The sequence below is a fragment of the Lissotriton vulgaris genome, chromosome 9 (genome assembly GCF_964263255.1).
Source record: "Lissotriton vulgaris chromosome 9, aLisVul1.2, whole genome shotgun sequence".
NCBI classification, from domain to species: domain Eukaryota; kingdom Metazoa; phylum Chordata; class Amphibia; order Caudata; family Salamandridae; genus Lissotriton; species Lissotriton vulgaris.
The window spans coordinates 904204092-904210091 of NC_141697.1; positions in this window are offsets into that span (position 1 = coordinate 904204092).

The window sequence follows — 6000 nt, forward strand, 5'->3', positions numbered from 1 at the left end:
AGCCCTTACTCTGTCGGGCTGTCGTAGGTGTTTGTTGGTGGTGGGGACAGAGTAGTCGACACTATCAACATACTGAAGGTCTGCTCGACTCCAAACTAGGTGGGCAGACCTTCATTTTGGCTGATAAGGTACTCTGACTACCTTCTCCGCTAAACTCTCAATCTACCCCTTCTTGTGCAGAGGAGATGTGTTCTATTGGCCAAAGCTGCTGCCTTTGGAACTGGGAACCAGGTTTCAGCCCTGCCTTCACTCAGCATCTTGTGATTCTGGGTAAATCCAATAATGTCTCCGTACCTAAACAAAGAAAATAAATTGACCTTGTGTAATGTGATCTGGGGCTCATGTAAAGTGCTCGAACAACTTTGGGTCAAGTTTGTTATAGATATACCTATATCTATCTATCGGTCTGTCTTACTGTCTATATGAGCGAAGCAATGGCACTGGCCACCTCGTATGACACATCCACTACCGTCACCTCTAGCTCAAAGATCCAGGTGATCACTAGATTTGGAAGAAACCACCTCTTCTCTCTCTCTCCCCCCCCACCACCCCACCCCCCGATCCTCAAGACCCCCGGCCTTCCTCACAAACATCCCCAAGCACCCCTAATGGAGAAAATCAAAAACGAGGGAACCAATACCATCTGCATGCTCATTAATTGCAGATCACCCACCAAACCTGCTACAGAACTGGCAGAGGCCATCCTTACCCACGACATAGACATCACGTTCATCACCGAAACCTGGCTAAACAAGTTCTCTTCTGTAATTATGGACATGTTTGTGCCCCCGGGCTTTGCAGTCCTCCATAATGACAGGAGAAATCAATGAGGAGGAGGCATAGCAATCGTACACAAGGACAACATCTCTGTGACAGAAACTGACACTCTCAAATATAACTCTTTCGAATCTCTTACTGCCACCATTAAGACGAGTGACAACAAAACATTACTCTCTCATCTCCTCTAGCATCCACCAGGAAACACCTCTGCATTCGGAGAACACCTCTTCGACCTGATAACTCACTGTTCACTCCGTGACTCCAACAACATAATTCTAGGCAACCTCAATCTACACTGGAATGAGGAAAACCACTCGCTAATCAAAACCTTAAACATTATTCTAATCAAAAACAACCTCACCCAACACTGCACAGAGAAAACCCGCAACGGAGGCTTAATCCTGGAAGCCATTATCGCTCAAGCAGATATAGCCTCTATTAACCTCACCTTTCCTGTTTACTGGTCTGATCACCATATCCATTCTATTCCACATCAACCAAACAATCCAATGCCCGCCCGAAACGCAGGACCCCCCCCCCCCTTTCTGGGCGAGAAATCGGAGTCTGATTCCCCTTGCAGACCTGGAGGAAAGGATAAGCTCCCTCCTCCCTATCCACACTGGTGAGCTCTCAACAACTGAACTCACCTCCCTCTACAAAACCACTATAGCGTCCATTATGGACCAAGTAGCCCCACTGAAACTAAAAAGAGGCCGGAACATACCATCTAGATCATGGTTCAACACAGACATAAGCTCTGAAAGAAGAGAACTAAGAGCGGCAGAAAGACATTGGTGGAAAAACCCCTCCACAATCCTATGAGAGACTCAAACCAGTACGCGGGAAATACAAAAAACACAAAGAATAGAAAAACGTCGTTCTTTTGTAATGCTCTTGGCAATGCTAAAAACACGCCCGAAGAACTCTTTAATCTCATTAGGCAACAAACCTCCAAGCCCCATTCGGCACCAGTTATGGCCTCCAAAGACCTGGTTGACAACTTTGCCAATTTCTTCAATGGCAAAATCACCAAGATAAAACTCTCCTTGGACGTACTCCGCACTCCCCCTGGCAGTAAATCACCCCCAGGGACAGAAGATATCACACACAAACTCCCCCCCAAACTTATGGAAATCTTTCAACCCCATTTCCGAAGCAGAGGTCATCAAAATTATTTCCAGCGCCAAACCCTCAGCACACGTCCTGAATCCCATTCCAGCCCAACTGCCAAAAAGCTCAAACTCTCTAGCTCCACACTGGACCAAGAATATAAACAACTCCCTGAGCACTGGAGTCATGCCTGATTGTCTCAAAACCAGTAAGTCACTCCTCTACTGAAAAAACCGGGCTCTGACACAAACGATCTGAACAATTACAGACCCTTCTCCAACCTCCCTCTCCTAGGGAAATTCCTGGAAAGATGGGTTCTCCTCCAACTTATTCAACACCTGAACAGCACCAACCTTCTAGACCCCCACCAATCGGGTTTCAGAAAAGGTTGCAGCACAGAGACCGCCATCCTAAATGTAATTGATGATATGCAATCGTTAAAAACAAGAGTTACCCTGGAAAACCAGAAAGGACCGGGACTGGCAAAGTAACAACAAAATATTTTCCTTTCTGTGTTCTATCTTAATGTGACAATTGTCATCAGGTTTGTACTGAACCCTAGTGAGACTATTTAGAAAATGTAGCAACATGTGAATTAACAATTATCATTTATTATTCATTTGATAGCAACAAAATTAAAAACCTATAAATCTTGATACAATGATGACAATTAAAACCACATGATAATCAATTAATACAAATCAGTTCAAAATTTCAGTGAAACGTAATCCCAAAAGATTTTCTTATTAGATTTTTTTACATTATCTGTTCCAATCATAAAGAACATTGAACTGTACACATTTCATACAAAAATCCTTACATCAATCTAAATTAAAAACATTGAAATACAACATATATTAATGTCCTTATGTCAACGCGTTTCGGTGTGCCCGGTAGTTTGAAAACACCTTCCTCAGGACAAGTACATTAAAACCATCTATTCTTGACTGTGACAGCCAACATATATTAAATGGGCTTCACATAGTTCCCACTTGCTATAGTAAGTGATGCTAAACAAATATTTTAAAGAAAATATTGGAAGCCCATATTAGATACCTCTGGACCCTTTATACGTTCCAGAACTAAGATTATTTTCTGTTAATGTAATGCTCTGGTCTTGTAAAATCTTCGATTGGTGAAGATGCAATTTTAGCCCAGTTCGTGTAAAAAGTTTGCGTCTTCACAATGTATATTTGATTTATCTTTCCATATTTCACGTTTTTCAAATATTTTTCACAGTATATCTATTGAGTTGAATGTGTATTGTCCTTTCTTTTATCTCACCAAATGTGAAAGTTTAAAAAACTTTTGTGTTCGATCATTACTAAAATAAATTTGAGGTCATGATTACTGAGTAAAATGTACCTCATGTGCACAAGTAAAGATGTGGCTATAGGTCTTTCCTAGCTAAGCGAAGGGTAGCAGTCCCCCAGATGTCAGACTGGCATAAAGATATGTTCTACTGTAACACTCTAGAGGATACATATAGCCAACTACTACTCCCTAGAAACCGCCCAAGGGACTACTGGGGACCCTACCAGACCTTCCTATTAAATAGAGCAAGTGAAGAGCCGTCTGACCTGCAACACGTTGCAGAGGAAACATCTACTGAAACTGAGATCTAAAGGTGTAAAAGGATCCTGTGTAGATGGGGATCACTCTGCAGTATATGAGGTCTATGGTATCGCTTAACCGTCTCAATTATTATTATTATTATTATTATTATTATTATTATTAAATGGGTTTTATTAAGCGCATACAACCCGGAGGCCTCGTAGCGCTGAAATGACTGGGGGGCAGATAGAGGCGATGTTTATTATTTAAAAAGGAGGGTTTTCAATTCCTTCCGGAATTTTAGGAGATTGGGTTCCCCGCGCAGGGAGATTGGCAGAGAATTCCATGCCTTAGCTGCATTCCAGGAGAAGGAGCGACCTCCCCATCTGGCACGTTTGACTTTGGTTTCTGCGGCCAGAAAGGCTGTGCTGGAGCGCAGCGCCCTGCGGGGAAGATATGGAGTGGCCAGCGAGCAGATCATTGCTGGCGCTTCCTTCCACATTGCCCTATGCATAAAGCACATTGATTTGAACATTGTCCTGGCTTTGATGGGTAGCCAGTGGAGTTTTTTTAGGGCAGCTGTCCCTGAGTCCCGCCTATTTAGGCCCAGCAGGAGGCGGGCTGCTGCATTTTGCGTAACCTGGAGCTTCTTTGTAGTGGTGGCTGGGGCCCCTAGGTACAGTGCGTTCCCGTAGTCTAGACGGGACAGGATGATAGCTTGCACCATGATCCTGCGGGCTTGTGGGGGGAGAAGTGGAAGTACCTTCCTAAGCATACGCATCAAGCCAAAACATGTGGCAGATACGATTGTTGCTTGGTAGGTAAAATTCAAATTAGCATCAAGCCAGATGCCCAGGCTCTTTATTTGAGGTTTGGGCTGGGGCTGAGTGCCCATGCATAGAGGCCAGTTTGGTAACTGGCCGGGGATGTTTGTATTTCCCAAAATCATCAGCTCCGTTTTATCGCCATTAAGTTTTAGGTGGGAGCTGGCCATCCATTTGTTAACTGCTACTAGACATTCCTCGAGATTGGACGAGGAGGCGATGGTTTGGTTCAGGGAGACGATCAGCTGAGTATCGTCAGCATATGTGACCAGCTCCAGGCCGAATGAGTTAACGATGTCTGCCAAGGGGAGCATATATACATTAAAAAGGGTGGGGCTCAGGGACGAACCCTGAGGCACCCCCTGGTTGAGAGGCCAGGACCTGGATTGTGTGGAGCCCTCAACTACTTGGAAGGAGCGATTTTCTAGAAAAGATTGTAGCCATTGAATGGCTGTTCCTGTGACTCCTATTTGTTTGAGACGGTGAATAAGGATGGTGGTGTTTACAGTGTCGAAGGCGGCACTAAGGTCCAGCAAAATAATTGCTGTAGTGCCGCCCGAGTCCATCTGTTTCCTGGCTAATTCTGTAACTGTCAGGAGAGCTGCTTCCGTTCCCAACCTGGGGCGAAATCCTGCCTGGGAATCATGAAGGATGTTATTTGATTCTAGGTAGTGAGTGAGAGATGAGTTGATGTGTCTCTCGAGCAGTTTGCTTATCCAGGGAAGCAAGGATATTGGGCGATAGTTGGCCATGTTGTCTGGATCTAAGGAGGGTTTTTTCAGAAGAGCTCGTACTTGTGCTTTCTTCCAGGCCGTGGGGACTATGCCAGTGAAGATGGAGTTATTAAGGATGTTGAGAATGACTGGCCGTATTGTATCTATGACCTTTTTTAGGTGGCATGGGGGTGCGGGATCACTTGGAGATCCGGATTTGATTTTTTTATGATAAGCTCCAGGGCGTCCGCTTCTACTGGGGGGAATTCTAACAGTCTGTGGGATATGATGTCAGGTGGCATGGTTGCTTCGGGGTTAGCTGAATCTGGGGCGCCAAAAGCCGATGAAATTAATTGTATTTTATTATAAAAATATTCTGCTTGATTGTTACATCGGGATTGTGCTTTGCTGGGGCCAGGGGGGTTAGATGGGGTATCATTCAAAGATTTTGCGATTTGAAATATTTCTCTGGGACAGTTACTGGCGTTATTAATTTTGTCTTCAAAGAAGCGGGCCTTGGTTGAGTTAATCTCTGCTTTATATTCTTTTATGGCATCACGATGGTCTATTTTGGCTGATCTGCAACGAGTGGCTCTCCAAGTTCTTTCTAACTTCCTACAGTGTCTTTTCATTTCTTTGAGTTTAGGGGTGTACCATGGTGATACCTTGGATTTAGTTTTTTCTCTTAGGGTTGTTTGTGGCAACACATCGTCAAGGGCCTTGGAGACCCATTGAGAGTAGCTGTCCTACATTAAGATTGGGTCATCCGTAGCTTGTGGGATGTTGGTAAGTAGGGCATCTGTCCACCTGTCAACAGAGAGCTTAGTCCACTCTCTCCCCTGAAGCAAGTTGCGCAGAGGTGGTATGTTGCCATCGTAGGGGGACCAGGAAGTGATCAGACCAAGTGAGGGCCAAAGGGGTTCCTACTGCTAGTCTGTGATCATTACTAAATACCCCATCCAGAAGATGGCCTTTCTCATGAGTTGGTTCGAAACCCTTCTGAATGAGTTGGATAGCTT